Source organism: Dipteris shenzhenensis, unplaced genomic scaffold (assembly GCF_047967505.1).
Source record: "Dipteris shenzhenensis isolate YYH24624 ecotype China unplaced genomic scaffold, Dip_SZ_1.0 scaf0229, whole genome shotgun sequence".
Taxonomy (NCBI): Eukaryota; Viridiplantae; Streptophyta; class Polypodiopsida; order Gleicheniales; family Dipteridaceae; genus Dipteris; species Dipteris shenzhenensis.
Genome location: NW_028239535.1, coordinates 32,109 through 49,116, shown reverse-complemented (window position 1 = coordinate 49,116; position 17,008 = coordinate 32,109). Strand labels below are relative to the sequence as shown.

The window sequence follows — 17,008 nt, the reverse complement described above, 5'->3', positions numbered from 1 at the left end:
GATAATCTTCGTAGCCGTATAACTTATTCGATTGATTGAGAGTTGATAACTTTATATGCTATTATACTGAAAACGAACCATCACTGTTTTGGATTACCTAGCAACGGAAACTGCAACTCTGGTCGCTATCTCTATATCTCGCCCACCCGTCAGTTTTACCGGCTATGCTTTGTATACCGCTTCTGGTCAACCCTCCGCGGAGCTTAGAGATCCCTTCGAAGAACATGAGGACTGATTAGACTGGGGGACCTTCCTATAGTAACGAAGGAAGGTCTCTTATTCTCCCCCCCTCCCTGTGCTTTTGGTGCTTCTGGCGCTTCCGCTCGTGGAAGAGGGATACTCGCGCGGGAGAGATAGCTGTTTCTCCAGGAAGTTAAGTATCATTTCTTCCCCTTACTAAGGATCCTGGGTGGCTCTCGGAAGAATATGGCAAAAAATATTATACCTAGAGTGGCTACCGGTAGAAATGTATAAACCAATGCTTCCGTGGATTCGGTCGTGGAATGGGATTTCGGGGATGACTTTCGCACTAATTTGTAAATTCCTTAGTATTTTCTTCGTGTTTCTCCAACGGCACCCACTAACTTCCTTCCCCCCAGGCCCGAACCACTCAACCGGACCAAGTGGTTAAATTACCTGGGTGTATCTGCGATAGGGAGTGGTTGCTACAAATAATTTCATTGATTAAATACCCGAATCTGGGAATTGGGATGGACAAAGAGAAGATCTCTCAAACGATTCGTCTCTTGGTACTTGGATCCCCCAACTTCTGGAATGCTCCAAATTCGACTTGAGAATCTAAGTCGGGATCGATACCGGCGAACACGTCTCTGAACAAGGTTCTAGCACCGTGCCAGATGTGTCCGAGGAAGAGAATAAGAGCAGGCGTGGCATGACCAAAAGTAAACCGACCTCGAGGACTACTACGAAAGACACCGTCCGATTTCAAAGTGGCACGATCAAATTCAGAGATCTCGCCTGATTAGGCACGTCTAGCATATTTCTTCACCGTAGCGGGGTCGCTGAAACTAGTTCCATCTAGTTCACCACCATGAGATTCGACAGTTACACCTACTTGTTCAACACTGTATTTTGATTCCGCCCGTCTGAATGGAACATCCGCCCTTACGATGCCTTCCCCGTCGACCAGGACCACCGGGAATGTCTCGAAGAAGGTGGGCATACGGCGCACAAGTAACTCATGACCTTCCTTATCCTTGAAGACGGCGTGCCCTAACCAACCGACAGCTATTCCGTCACCGTTGTCCATAGCACCTGCTCTGAACAATCCACCCTTGGCTGGGTTATTACCAATATAATCATGAAAAGCTGATTTCTCGGGAATTTTGGACCACGCTTCCGATAAACCAGAATTTTCAGCTTTGCTAGCACGGATCCGCCGATCTATCTCTTGCTGAAAATATCCCTGATCCCATTGGTAACGGGTGGGACCAAATAACTCGATTGGAGTGGCGGCGGAGCCGTACCACATAGTCCCAGAAACTACGAAGGCGGCGAAGGAAACGGCAGCGATACTGCTGGACGAAACGGTTTCAACATTCCCCATGCGTAGGGCCTTGTATAACCGTTGGGGGGGACGAACACTAGGATGAAATGGACCGGCTAGTATACCTAAAATACCTGCTGCGATATGGTGAGAAGCTATTCCTCCCGGAGTGAAGGGATCGAAACCCTCAGCTCCCCGAGCCGGATCCACAGGTTGTACTTTACCGGTTAATCCATAGGGGTCCGATACCCAGATACCGGGCCCAAATAAACCAGTTACGTGAAATGCTCCAAAAGCAAAGCGAAGTACTCCTGATAAGAATGAATGAATTCCAAAAATTTTGGGTAGATCGAGGGATGGTTTTCCCGTGCGTTCGTCGCGAAACAAATCCAGGTCCCAATGGACCCGATGCCGGATAGCAGCTAGAAATAATAAACCGGATGGGATAATATGAGCTGCAGCTACACCTTCATAACTCCAGATACCTGCGTCAGTTACGGTATCTCCGGTAATGCTCCAACCCCCCCATGACTTCGTTATTCCGATACGGGTCATGAATGGGATGACGAACATACCCTGTCTCCGCATCGGATCAAGAACAGGATCAGATGGGTCGAAAACCGCTAATTCATACAGAGCCATTGAACCAGCCCAACCAGAGACCGGAGCCGTATGCATTAGATGTACAGAAATTAAGCGACCGGGATCATTTAGTACAACAGTATGAACGCGATACCGAGGCAAACCCGTTGGAAACCCCTTTGTTGAAAATGAATGGACACTACGTGACTTTCTCGCGTCGGAAGCCTGCGCTATAAAGAAGTGGAAGAGACTCTCTTCAATCCTGAATGGAGATCCCACTTGGAATGATACGTGTAAATACATTGGTGTATAGGCGGACGTATCGGTGTGGGGAGCCGAGAATCCCCCCCTCCTAGCGGAGGGAAAGACATAGATATTTTAGCATTTACATCTTTTACGCAACAACGTAGAGATTGGTCCCATCTATCTCGCGGGAAATATTCCACCACCAATCAGATCTCGGATCCCTCGGCTATGTACCACGGATTCCACGAGTAGACGCCTCAAGAGATGCAAATTCATTCCGACTAGACATGTTATAATACAACACAAGCCTCCACTTCCATCGGGTGTTACGCTTTCGTTTAAGAGACAACTACAACTTACTACCGGTTTCCGTATGCCAATTGGTGTTCCGAAGGTGCCCTTTCGTCTACCTGGGGAAGAGGATGCGGTTCGGATTGACGTATAGTGCGACTCGTTAGACATATCGAGTTGTATGGAGCTACTCCCCATCATTTCTCATCCGAGCGATGTGTCTCTATCTCACTCAGACTGATTCTTTGGTAGTCGAACGCGTGAGACTGGAACGAAAGATTCGATAAAAGATCCATCAATCGTCGGAATCCATGGCTAGTTGGAACTAACAGATTCGCCAGGCTTCGGTCGCTAAATCCCGCGAGTCGATGATGACAAGGATAACCACAAGATTGAATGGGACTTGAATTAGTCAGTGAGTCGGGGTGGGGTGCGGGATCTGAAAGATGGAGTGGGGAAAGAGGAAATGAAACTATTTGTTCTACATGTACAAATAATGATCGGATTTATATCTCCCCGAAGTAGAAAATGAGCCTAAAGATTCTTTTGAGAGGGACTCAATTATGAACAAGAAAACATTGGTGGGAGGGGGGGGTGTACCCCCCCCCCCCACCAATTGAGATATGGTTCAAGATGTTTGGGAGACCGAAGAGACGAACCTGAACCATAAATGGAATACTGGAAAATGGATTAGATTGGGAGGGTGAAAGAGGTTTTCATTAACGGTGATACATGAAGTATCTCTTCCTAAGGGATGTAGAACCTGTTTTGCTCCTTCTCGTACCGGACCCATGCTGGTATACCGGAACCACTGGAGCCGTATGCTTCTAACGATGCTCGTACGGTTCCGGAGGAGGGGGGCGCGGAGACCTATCCTGATCAACCGTCTCTATCGAGAGAGGCTTCTTTTTTTGGGTCAGCAAGTGGATGACGAGATTGCAAATCAACCGATTGGTATCATGATGTACTTGAATGGGGAGGACGAAACCAAGGATACGTATTTGTATACAAACTTTCCCGGTGGGGCAGTATTATCAGGAATATCTGTTTATGATGCTACGCAATTTGTTGTACCGGATGCACATACCATTTGCATGGGATTAGCCGCTTCAATGGGATCTTCCATTTCAACCGGAGGAGAGATAACCAAACGTATAGCACTGCCTCACGCTTGGCGCCAATGATTTGTATGGGTCGAAACTATGCCTCCGCCCGATTGCGGTAATAATAGCATGGCACTTAAAACTTGGTGGAATTCTAGGTATGTGTGCAAGGACCGAAGTAGTGAAGCACCGAGATAGTGAAGTGAGTCAGGAAATTCTTCGGTAGGGATTCACCACCAGTAAGTGCATCTACTCTAGCGTCGCAGAAATCCTGGGGTGAGGGATGAATCCCTACAATTTATCCCGAATCGAAGGATCTTGATTCTATCTCCCGTAGAGAATATCCATATAAAACCTTGGGATTGCTGGAAGGGATGAAGCAACGGAACCACCATAGTACTTCTGGTAAGAAAGGGTGGTATATGTAATTTCTAAGAAGCTGGCTCTGGATAAGAGATAAGAACCCCACCCGATTTCTGGAATTGGGATTCTTCCACTTGCAAAATATTTGGTAGTCAGACACGGAGCCGTATGCAGAAGGAGCTGCCCGTACGGTTGTCTTCGGATTGAATTGCAACGATACTGAATCAGGGTTATGATTCATCAACCTGCGAGTTCCCATTATGATGGACAGGCGGGTGAATGTATTATGGAAGCAGAAGAAGTATCGAAACCTTGTGATTGTATTACTAGGGTTCATGTATAAAGAACCGGCAAACCTTTATGGATGATCTCCGAAGACATGGAAAGAGACGTTTTTACGTCAGCGAAAGAAGCCGAAAATCATGGTATTGTAGATCCCGTAGCATCAGAAAACTCTCCAGATTCAAGATTAATTTAGTAACTTCTACTGCTTGGTGGGGAATGTCCGGGACTCACGAGGAGTCTCCCGATATGAACAGGGGAGATCCCTACATTCCGGTACTTTAGGAATCGATACTATTTGGGTGTGGGTATTTACCAAATGTCATTCACGAATATTGATTTGCGGGGGGGGGGGGGGAGGAGCAACACCCAATTCCTCCCTCTCCCAGGTTTATGACTTGTGTGAATCACCGCTATCTCCACCACTTATTCCATCTCCCATATTTTCTATATGAGGTTGCCCGGGAGATAAGGATTCTACCAACTCAATGATTGAGGTGTCCTCCATGGTTAGGAATAGTCCGAACCCCAAAACCCTGCATCTTTTGGATATGCCAACCAATCAACAACTTATTAGGAACGCAAGACAACCAATGGAGATTGGAACAAAATCCCCTGCCCTTCGGGGGTGCCCCCAACGCAGAGGGGTATGTACCAGGGTGTATGTGCGACACGTTTGAATCGTAAACCAAATGATATTGGGGGGTCGGTGTCGCAGCAAGATCCCTTCACTGTAATTAGGCAAAGATCCGTCATCTATATCCTTTACTGAGAGACGAAAATTCATAGTTCTGATTGGTGCAAATCCAATCATCTTAGTGTGAGATGAGAAGCAACTTATCAGTGATACTAAAAAAATCACTAAGCGACGTGGGGATGAGGATATCGATTCCCATATCTCTGCTGGAATCCCTGCAATGGCGGTAGCTTTGCTTTGGGTCAACCATCCAGCCAACTACCGAAGTGAAATACCGTTACTATACAAATAAGTCTTTCTAGGATGAAACTCTTTACCTGATCTCTCAAGTCTTGAGTGGAGCCGGGGATTGGAAACTATACGACTTACCAACAGTAATTCCATTTCCCCCGTCATCGGGAAATCATAGGCTCCGGTGTATAGGAAGGACCCAACTGTCGAGGAAGATACTACGGAAACTTTGGAATCCATAACTCCCTCTGGTGCAACTTCTTTATCAAGAGGCATCTGATCTCGGGGATTTGTGGACGGGAAGGTTAAGGTAGCAAAAGCCATTGGAATCATTATTTTCTACGTCAGATAGGAAAGTCTCTTGCGGGAATTGTTCTTTCAAAAGAATTAAGTGACCAGATTCAGATTCTATTTCAACTATTTCTGATCCTACTAATCCGAATAATTCGGATATCAGGAGTGCGGGAATTGAGAGTTTTGGTGTGCCACCGCGACCGTGCATGCCACCAGATCTACACTTAGCAATTCCGTCTTCTTGCTAGAAGGATGCATCCAGACGGTTCCGATGATATGAGAGAGGTGGGATTCATTCGGGACTGAAGGGGGGGGGGGGGGGTTGTATCACCAGTGTGACAGACAGAGTCCCCAAAGAATAATTTTGATATTTTGTGAGGGTAAACACTCAACGACTAGGGTAAAACGCGGATCTGTGGCTCGGAAACGTCGCAAAAGTATTCCTGAAATTACATCTGGATTTAGGGGAGCTCATTCAAAGCTATTTAGAACGGCGAATCAACAGGAAATGAAAGCATTGGCTTCTGCTTATCGAGATAGGAGTAATCGAAAGAGAGAAATTTGTCGCTTACGGATTGCCCGGATCAATGCAGCAGCACGAGGGAATGGAATTTCTCATAATAGGATGATTCACAATTTATATGAAAATCGAGTTTATCTGAATCGCAAAATACCTGCATAGATAGCTATCCTAGATACTCACTGTTTTTCCGAGATTGCACAACTACCAGTATACGAATCTACTGGTTGAAAATAAGAAACCTCTCCGGATATTGTCTCCCGGAGAGGCGGAACGGACGGTAGTAAACTACAAATATTCCACCCGGAGTATTGGTTCCGACTCCTATTCATTTCTCCATTTAGGGTTAATAGGATCGAGTAGTCGGTTGAATGCCAAATCTTTCAAACTAGAACTTAATTGTCTAGTCGCTAGCAATGCAAGGTCTAATTCTCGTTATTCGAGAACGGTGGCAAAGCTAAAATACGAGCTCTTTTGATTGCGACAGCTATTGAGTGCTGTTGTTTCGGGGTCAACCTACTCATTCATCTGGGTGAAATCCTTCCCTGTTCACTTACAAATCGACGGAGTAAACTTATATTTCTGTAGTCAATAATCTCGTCGGATCGGATGGATGGAGAACGTCTACGCGAAGACTGCTTAGATTTATTCGTGATACCTTTCATGACATTTCCGAAAACTATTGATTATTTTCCAGTTGATTAGAAACAGATCACTTATTTCTTCGACTCTTTGTGAATGGTATGTTTGTAGCAGCAGGGACAGTATCTCCTCGATTCCAATCAAGTAGGTGTATTGCGACGATTCTTACGCGTAGTATATCGAAAAATACCTAGAGATTTGTCGTCAGTCCCTTTTCGGGTGCAACTTGTGCATTCCAAAGCAATAGTTACTCTCGCATCTCTACTTTTAGCCATAGGATTCATTGAAATAAGTGAAGGAAATGGGGGAGGAGTGGATGGGAAGATACCGTCTCAGTAATAAATCATTAATAGAATTCCCGATTTATCGATTTCCAGTAATGAATGGATCGCTCACTGCTCCCCTCACGGAAATCGATCTATTTCTCCCACCTTACTTTTGTTTTGCTCAACCCCCGCCTCCCCCCGACTAGAGAAATGGAAATATCAAGGCATCTGGAAAGAATCGATTTATTTCTATTAGTAAACCGGCTAGCAGCCCAAACCATATCGTAGCCAACACGGGGGCCGTGGAAAGATAAATTTTTACATCTTGCATTGTGAATTCTCCTTCGTTTTTCAATCGACTAGGAAGATGATGTGTCTCTTCCAGTATTTTTACCACGACCAACCCCAGTAAGGGAATCGGATTCTTCCGGTCTGGGAATGATTCGGAGGCGACATCCTCTCGGGACATGGTTACTTCTTAAGTGGGTAGTCAAGTTCTGTGGCTATCAGTTATAATTACTTGGATCACGCGTCTCAATACCGAGAATGCCAGTCGGAGATCGAGACCAATAGGGATGTAGCGCAGTTTGGTAGCGCATTTGTTTTGGGTACAAAATGTCGCAGGTTCAAATCCTGTCATCCCTATTGTTCCCCGTACATCCCAAAATGATATTGGTGAGAAATTGGTGACAAGAGAAATCCATCTGGGTAGATTGTTTGTGTTATTCAACTGATTCCCCCACAAGAGACATTCCATTTATCTTCCTCTCTCCTGGTCGGTGAAAGAACCACTCCGATTAAGAGTCTGATTCTATTCCCGTGTCCGGATGTCCGCAGATTCTGATTAGAATGGAAACTGGCTTACGTGGGGAATGGAGCGCCCTTAGTTCAGTTCGGTAGAACGCAGGTCTCCAAAACCTGATGTCGTAGGTTCAAATCCTACAGGGCGTGTTTCTCCGACTCAAGTCGGTATCAGCTGGTTCGACCAATACCCACACATACTAAGAATTTGCATTTCCCGATCCCTCTGGATTACCAGAGAGATCTTAGGAATGGGAGAAGGATATGGCAAATGAGTCTCCGTCTTCTACCGAATATCTAGTTGGTCGCCACGTCGATATTGCAAATATGCAGTTACAAATAATCCAGCTAGAGTTATTGGGATCAAACCCAACACAATTCCGGATAGCAGTGCTTCAACCATTTGGGTTCACATACATTTAGTACAAATACTTACCGAAAAAGATTCAGGTATTAATTGGTAATAGATGATTGGTAAGTGCGGCGGATCAGTAAGTGCTAATGGGCACTCCTCGTTCCTTCTAAGCTGATACTCTTGTATCATATAAGCCGGATCTTATTCAATCCAACAAATAATACTGAAGTTGAGATTGGTGCGGACGATAGAAAAGCGAAGTGACTCGGTGGAGTAAGCATAGATTTAAGTACCAAATTGATTTAGCAGATAGGTTAGTAGAAAAATAATTGGTTACTCGGAACTATCGAAAGGGGATTCGAAGCTTGGTAGACATATGAGAGCAGTTTATCCGACGAGAAGATCGCGTTTCAGAAGCTGGGAATGGGATCGACAGTTCATCGAAATATCTCCAACCTCTGAATGAGTGGGAGGAATCGAATCTTCCCAGAAAGAGGAACAAGACAAGATTGGATATTAATATCTCAATTATATGTATCAGATACCCCTACATGACCAGGTTCCCCCGAGTTCTCGATGGAGAATCCTATAGTTCTAATGGCAGGATTTGATACGGAAGTCATTCGAAAGAAACTTAGACGTGGTGGGTTAACCACGCGCGTTGAGACTCACCGGAAGCATCGGAACCTCCAATTGAACAATCGGGGAAAAAAAAAGAATCATATTCTTTCCATAGGTTCTCCTAAAACGCGGAGAAAATACTGATAGATTTGTATACTCGGGGGGAGGGGGGAATTACGGTTTCTCCGCTCGGTTTATTTACAACTCGTTTATTTATCCGGCGAAATAAGAGGAATATTGCTGCTTCGAGGGGGGGCTAGCTATACTAATCCAGTATGTTTCGGGTATACCCTCGGTATAATAATGACAACTTAACGGGGATCGCTCAGGTATACCGGTAGATTCTCCATCTACTGGTACTCACACCTCTCGGCAAGCAATCCTCCTTAATCCCGCAGGGATATACGGAGCTGAACATGTCTGGGAATACGGGAGAACGTCCTTCTGCTGACATTATTACTAGTATTCGATACTGGGTCATCCATAGCATTACTATACCTTCTCCGTCTATTGCAGGTTGGTTATTCGTCAGTACAGGTTTGGCTTACGACGTTTCTGGAAGTCCCCGCCCAAATGAATATTTTACGGAGAGCCGACAAGAAGTTCCTTTAGTAACTGGCCGCTTCGATTCGCTGGAACAAGCTGATGCATTTACTAGATCTCAGGAGGTACCAACGACTCCAGATAGAACTTATCCGATTTTCACCGTTAGGTGGCTAGCCGTCCACGGACTAGCTGTACCTACAGTTTTTTTTCCAGGCTCTATATCGGCAATGCAATTCATTCAGCGATAATCCCTATATAAGCTATAAATCCACGACGCAACCGAACCCGAATAAACAGAGTGTGGAATTGAATCGTACAAGCCTTTATCGGGGACTCTTATTGATCTTCGTACTTGCCGTCTCATTTTCCAACTACTTCTTCAATTAGAAACTGAAGAGATTTGATAACCCCAATTGGGAAAAACTAAGACCTGATTTATTTGTGACTGTTCGTGTCTCGAGTCGTGACTAAATAATGAAATCAAAAAGGGAGGGGGGTGGGACAAATGGCCAATACCACTGGAAGGATTCCTCTGTGGCTTATAGGTACCGTAGCTGGTATACTCGTGATAGGTCTACTGGGAATATTCTTTCATGGAGCCTATTCGGGATTGGGATCATCCCTCTGAGAATGAATAAGCATTGGGAAATTCTTCCTACTCGCAGGTGAAAAGATGTGCCGGATCCCGGGGGTTCATAGGTCCGGAAACGGGTCAACCCCCTCTTCCGGAGTCTGTTCTACTGCTCCGGGTGCGACAACCCCCCAGCTGTATATGCTACTCCGCCTCAGCAGAGTCAAATTCTGGTACCGTACTCGGGTGAGTAGGTTATTCGATCGATTCTCTCCCGAAGAATCGATCGCAATTGGATGAAGGGGCGGTAATTATTGCAATCATTTGATAAGTATGGGACAGATTCCTACCGGGATTGGGAGGGTGCATATGCTTTTGATAACAAACCAACCCACGAGTCACTCGTCTGATTCTTCGAGAGATCGAGGGATGGGGGGAATCATATCACATTAAATCTCTGGACTCGGGAGGAAGAAGGAAGGACTCGACCTGAGGTTTAAATCCAATTCCAGGTCGATTTCCTCATAGTAAATTGGGGGGAGTACACGGTGGCGGTGGCTCACCCGCCACCACCGATATCGGAATAGAAAAAATAGTTAGCAAAATTGGATATATTTTCTGATACCTGTCGGGGAGACTATTATTGAAAACTTGGTTTCATCACCGAATATGTTTTTGAAGAATTCCAGTTATTCTTACTGCTAACTGGACTCAACCGGCTCCAAATGATACCACAAGAGTTGTACTTATCGCTTCGTTTAGACGTATAGAAGAGGTAGAAATCCAGAATTTGTCTTTGACTCGTCGGATTTACAGTCAATTACCAACCCTTTCCGGATGGTTCACATCCGAAAAGTATGGACTCAGAAATTCATCTCCGCCAATTGGACTTTCTCGAACTGCTTCTTCTTTGACACTGGGAATATCTGGGCCAGAGTAACCGATGCAAGAAAAAGTAGAAGACCTTGAACACGTAATGGATCCTGAAGTACAATCTCTGCCTCTGCTTGACCGAATCCACCCACGTTAGGGTTATTGGTCGATGGTTAATCAGCTTTAATATATTCACCCTCCGAAACGATAAGTTCGGGACCGGGAGGTACAGTATCAACTACTTCACGACCCCCCGATGTCTCTTGGGTAGTGATTTCGTATCCACCCCCCCTCTCCCTACGTGTTATTCTAGTTATCCTTCCCGTCGCCGAAGCGTTGTAAACCGTATTATTGCTTTTACTTCCATCGGGATAGATCTGTCCCCTTCCCCTATTCCCTCCAACATATAGGGGGTATTTTAAAAAGTGTACCTCTTTATCAACGGCAGGATCCGGTGAGAGAATCGGAAATACGATTTCACTATATAGCTTACCCGGAACCGGACCTATTACTATCATGTTCTTTCTATCGGGGCGATAGCTCTGGAACGAAAGTTTACTTAATTTCTCCCTCGCTTCGGTTGGAAGACGATCAGAAGGAGCCAATTCAAACCCTTCGGGTGGGATCGGTACGGCGCCTACATTCAATCCTCCCTTTTTACCATTTGCAAGTACTTATTTTATCTACATATCATAAGGAATCTTAACAACTGCTTCGGACACAGTATTGGGAAGAACAGATTGCGGAACCTCAATATCCACGGGTTTCTTAGCCAAGTGACGATTAGCACATACAATACGTCCAGTTGCTTCTCGTGGATCCTCGTAATTCTATTGCGCAAAAATCGGATATGCATTTGATACGGATGGACGATTCATTCCATCCAGAGTGATCAACATTGGAAATGACAGGGTCAACCACTTCGCCATCCAGTCCTTACTACTTCTCTTTCGCATAGTTCGATTATTAGTATTAGGGTTTCTCACAAATAGATTGTTTCTTGACATCATAGGTAAAATATTACTCCCCTCTTTTGGAGTATTCTGATATCCCGACGATTGCGGGAATTGCAAATTTTTATCCTCCCACTACCCAATACCAGAAGAGGATAATAAAATCCAATTCCTACGAGAAGTGAGTCTACTCCGTTGGATGCAACTGGCAGATACTCGGTGGAGTGATTATCATTCATTCATTGTGTGATAAGTCGCTACGATTGAAGGAGATATACGACTCAAATGGCGAGGAATCCGATATTTGGAGACTGTGTCTGAAATAACCGGGAAGGTTGAGACGAAACAAGAGATTACATATTTGTTGTGAGCGAATCCCAGATGTTCCAGGAGAGAATCTACAACTATTTCCCAACCGTGGGGGGAGTGAAATCCAATACATAAATCCGTTAATGGTGGAGTAGAGAACGCTTTCGTCGTATCATTTAAGCTATAGAATAACTCCCGAATCCAGGAATTTGAAACTGCGAGTCTTTCTTTACCTACTACGAACAAGCAGATCGAGGTGGCAATGCTAATTACGTCGGTTACTAGGTGCGAGATTATCTGGGTGTTTCCCTCGTTACATATTACCACCAATTGAATAGTTTTGTCATACACATCTGTGCCGTAGTCTTGTAATTAGGTATATACAGAGCCTCTCATTGTTTCACCCAACCGGAGTAAGCCTTCTATCTCCTGAAGTCGTTTGAGAGCTACCTCTTCCCGGAAAGAATTAATAAATATTTGTGACTGGAAGGTATTCCACCAATTTCTGATCCGAGGTTCTAGAAACCAATTCTTCAAGACAATTGGAATCGCGGAAGGGAGAAGTAATAGACATCCGATATATTGAATAGGAGCTACTGCTTGATATTTAGCCAATTCAGAATCGTTAAGTACTAATGAACTCGATTGACCCGTCAACTCTGTGTTGAACCTTGATGAAGTACGAGTTATGGACCGTGGCATCAGACTTATAGACTCATAAGCCGTTGTACTACTGGGGGAATCCACTGATTTGCGGACAGAAAATTTATCATTTGAGTTATCATTTATTTGGAGTGACGGAGAAGTTGTGGGACGGTGCCGTGTCCAGGAATCAGGATCATTTGGAGTTGCTTCGATCCGAGCCAATTTCCTATTCATTTGTTCCGTCTTACTCGATTCTCTTGACACATATTTACCCGCAGGAGCCAAAGGATTATCCCCTGGTGGATTTTGCGATAAATCACCAATTATGTTTGGTTTCCTCCCCACCCTGCAGGGATCTAGACGAACCAGTGGAGGCGCTGATTGAAGAGGCAGAGCAACTGGGGGGTGAGATGGAGAGGCATCACGGGACCTTTCCTCTGTCGATATTTCTTTCCCACGGGAGGTAGGAGGATAATTCCCGATCAGGAGCAACTGGCGTTGCTTCCTCCTGATAAAGAACTTAAGACTATTCCGAATCTTCGATACAGATATGCTGATCCTACATTCTAAAAGACTCCGATATATAGTAGATAGAGATTTACTAGGTTCTGCATCCGTATGAGCTACCGCAGCCTGTGACGAATCTTCCGTAGATGATATTGTTTCTAGATAATAGGAAGAGTCTTCTCTTACGGATTGTAGTCGCTTACTAGCTTCGTAAGCTCTATCCGGGGAGCGACGTGGGGTATTGTAGAACCACCGGAGGAGTCTCCAACAGTATGATTTCATATATTATTTATATGGTGAGGAGGGGAATTCACGAAGTAAATTACTAAGTGGATGAATCCCCGTAATCGAATCCTCTTTTCTAATTCCCTTCTCTAATCGTCACTATACCATCCTAATTTCCTTCCCTCATCTCATTCGCTTCTTCTAGGAACCTCCGGATCGGTCGAAATATTAGAATCCCTCGATTGATACACGTGAAAAACGAGCAAGTTCAGCAGCTTTTTCTTCTGTTTCTCCCGACGCCGAATCCTCACCAATCCGGGTTAGGGGAATGTCTTGCCGACCCCTCATCTTCAAGTAAAGGACTCGACGAGGATAGAAACCTCCTCGAATTTCCAATTTAACTGCTTGTATATCTCTCATTGCAAATTGGATACAAATACGACGGTTTCCCCCGGGGAAACCCCAGCGAGAAATGGGGAAGATTCCTTCTCATTTATCAAATGAATTGTAGCCGCTACCCACATCCCGAAATATCGTACGCCACGGATAAAATCCAGGGAAGAGACCCGCGATACCATAGAAACACATCACAATACCTTGTGGAATGAAAACAATCTGTCCAGATGGAAGTGTGGGGATTAAATCTTCACCAATATAACTAGAGATTCCAACCGCCGGAAAACCCATTGCGCCACGAACCGGGATACGGGCCCAACACAAATTACTGAATCTACGAGAACCTCTTGGAGAATCTACTCGAAACCATTCGGATTGACGATTCATTAATACTCCCTCCAGAAATTGCCTTGTTGGAATGAATCAGCCGCTTATATTGTTATTGGTCCCACCTCTACCCTACCCCCCCCCCCCTCCCCGAATAGATGCAGATACAGATACAGCCGATGCTTCGACATCACTTCATTTTGAAAAGGATTCTTGGAAGGGATTCTGTTTCCGAGAAGTTTAGAACATTTTCCACTGTTTTGGTGCGTAGGTGGGGGTCGCTAAGATCTATATGTCTTAGCAACGATGGAACGATCCACGTCTCACTTATCCATAAGGGGAAAGTGAGATATAGATTGAGATGACGTTAAAGATTCCCAAGTGCTAAAACAAGTGCTCAAATAAAATAACCGCCGGTGAAGCTATGTGGAAAGAATATATCCGACCGAATCAAAAGCAAGAGTAGTAGTCGTAATTGATCGATCCTATGGAACAATTTCCGTGAGATAGTGTACAGAACAAGAAATTGTAGAATTTCGTCCCGTTCTATATAAATAAACAGAGATATCATTGTAATTGCCGGAAAGACCGAACCTACTAGGGGTACAGAAATGGAAGGTAAATAGGACGCTGTCGTAATGGAATCACCTCAAGTAAGAAAGATATGACACAGATAGATGTATCTATAATGACATTATATTGTTATTTTTATCTTTTATCCCCCAATGTCTAATAATAGTCTCCTTATCTCACGTAGAAAGGAAGTTTTTATACATTCGATATATCGAGACAGTTACTCGGAAATTGCTACGAAATCCATATTGTTTCCGGTAAGGTATCTGATTCCAGCTCCGATCAACTGACTCAATGAATCTGCAGACATCCGCGGTGTCTACTTCGTCGAATCAGGCGCACAGCAGAGTCCGAAATTATACCGATGGTTAATCTCGATTTCTTACTGAGGTATAATTGCATTGTGGCATAATTTGCATGGCGTGATATCAGAGAAGGATAGAAAAGTATTGTTACGACGGTTCGCTGAATAAATTCCTCTCATTGGAGAGGTAGAGAGATTAGTAGGACAACCCCGAATTGATAATTCCTAACTTGATTAATGAGAAGGAGGGAGAGTGATAGAAACGGGGGTTTAACCGAATGGGGGAAAGGAGGTTCAATTCCTTTTACAAGGAGCTGAAGAATAAAGCTCAGATATCTCACTCGGAACACCTTTTAGAGGATTACGTGGAACAATTGAATCGGGTGATCCATGATCAAATAAAGATTCAGCTACTTGAAAGCCATCGGGTATCTTCTGACGCAGTGTTTGTTCAATCACCCTTTTCCCAGCAAATGCTATGTATGCTTTGGACTCAGCAATAATTACGTCCCCTAACGTACCAGAACTAGCAGTAACACCACCCGTAGTTGGATAGGTAGGAACCGATATATATAATAATCCCTTCTGAACCTGATGTATTTGTGGGACGGGAGGAATCTTAGCCATCTGCATCAGACTCAACGTCCCTTCTTGCGTACGTGCTCCGCCGGAAGCACAGATAATAACTAGTGGAAGGGATTGATCCGTGGCACATTCGATTGAGCGGGTAATCTTTTCACCTACCACAGAACCCATACTTCCCCCGTGGATTGAAAGTCCGTAACACCAAGCGCAATAGGTGTCCCGTTTAGACATCCCACCCCTGTCTGAACAGCATCAGTTAAACCCGTTCGTTTCTGGGAGTTGATGATGCGACTTCCATGAGAATCCCCGTCAGAGAAACCTGGAACATCTTATGCAGTCATGTCTTCATCCATGGGAATCCAAGTGTCACGATCGATCGGAAGTTCGATTCTTTCTGTACTAGTCATTGGGGGGTGATAGCCGCACTCCTCACAAATATTTTTATTTTGTTTTGGGAATCTCACGTAAAGCATGTTACCGCAGTTGTCACACCGAGTCCACAACCCCCTGTCGGTATCAATGCTTATGTCTCTATTCCTTCCTCTCTCACTCAAAACGTAACCCTTTGTGGCTTTTTCGAGGAAAGCCCCGATCAATCCACCAAATTCGCGTTTATCTTCGAACCGATTTCTCACAGACATAGGAATTTCCTCATTCATTTCTTCTCCTTCGCTTCGGAGGTAAAAACAGTCGATTCTATTAGATTTCATTTCATTTCATCAATGAGATAGACACAGAGATGGAGAAATCATTTCTGAACTATCAGGATCAGCGTCTGTTCGGAATAGGCGTCGAATCGAGACTGACTCCGAATCCGATAACTAATTGGCAATTGACTGATCATCTATTTGATCAATCATATGTTAGAACCCCACAAATAATTATCCAATAACACTTCGTGGAAATAGTTGTGTCGTGTACTGAGAGGCACTGAATCATTTCCTTACTACTCGAGTCTCTGCAGCTCGTATTCCACCTCTCCTATGCAAATTGGGGGGGATTCGAACCCCCGTCCCCATGGATCGGAACCATGTGCTCTCATCCGCTGAGCTACCAACTCCGATCCGTGGCATATCGGGAGTATGGAGGGGAATGTTCCTTCTCCCTATACTCCCTGTTCGCCCCACGAATCCTACCGAATGAATGAGATTCCCGAATAGTTACGGAAATTACAATGTATCAATTGTGTCGAATTCAAATTTGATCTGTTTCCATACCTCGCAAGCAGCAGCCAATTCGGGACTCCACTTACTAGCTTCGCGGATAATCTCGTTACCTTCACGAGCAAGATCACGTCCCTCATTACGAGCTTGTACACAAGCCTCCAATGCAACTCGATTAGCTACGGCGCCTGGTGCGTTTCCCCAGGGGTGTCCCAAGGTTCCTCCGCCGA

At 44.7% G+C, this 17,008-nt stretch overlaps 1 non-coding gene across 1 annotated transcript; it reads right to left on the bottom strand.

Annotated features, from left to right (window-relative positions):
* Positions 1-16,601: 16,601 nt before the first annotated feature.
* TRNAR-CCG (transfer RNA arginine (anticodon CCG)) lies at positions 16,602-16,675 on the bottom strand. The gene has a single exon. It is a non-coding gene; the product is annotated as a tRNA-Arg (tRNA).
* Positions 16,676-17,008: the final 333 nt, after the last annotated feature.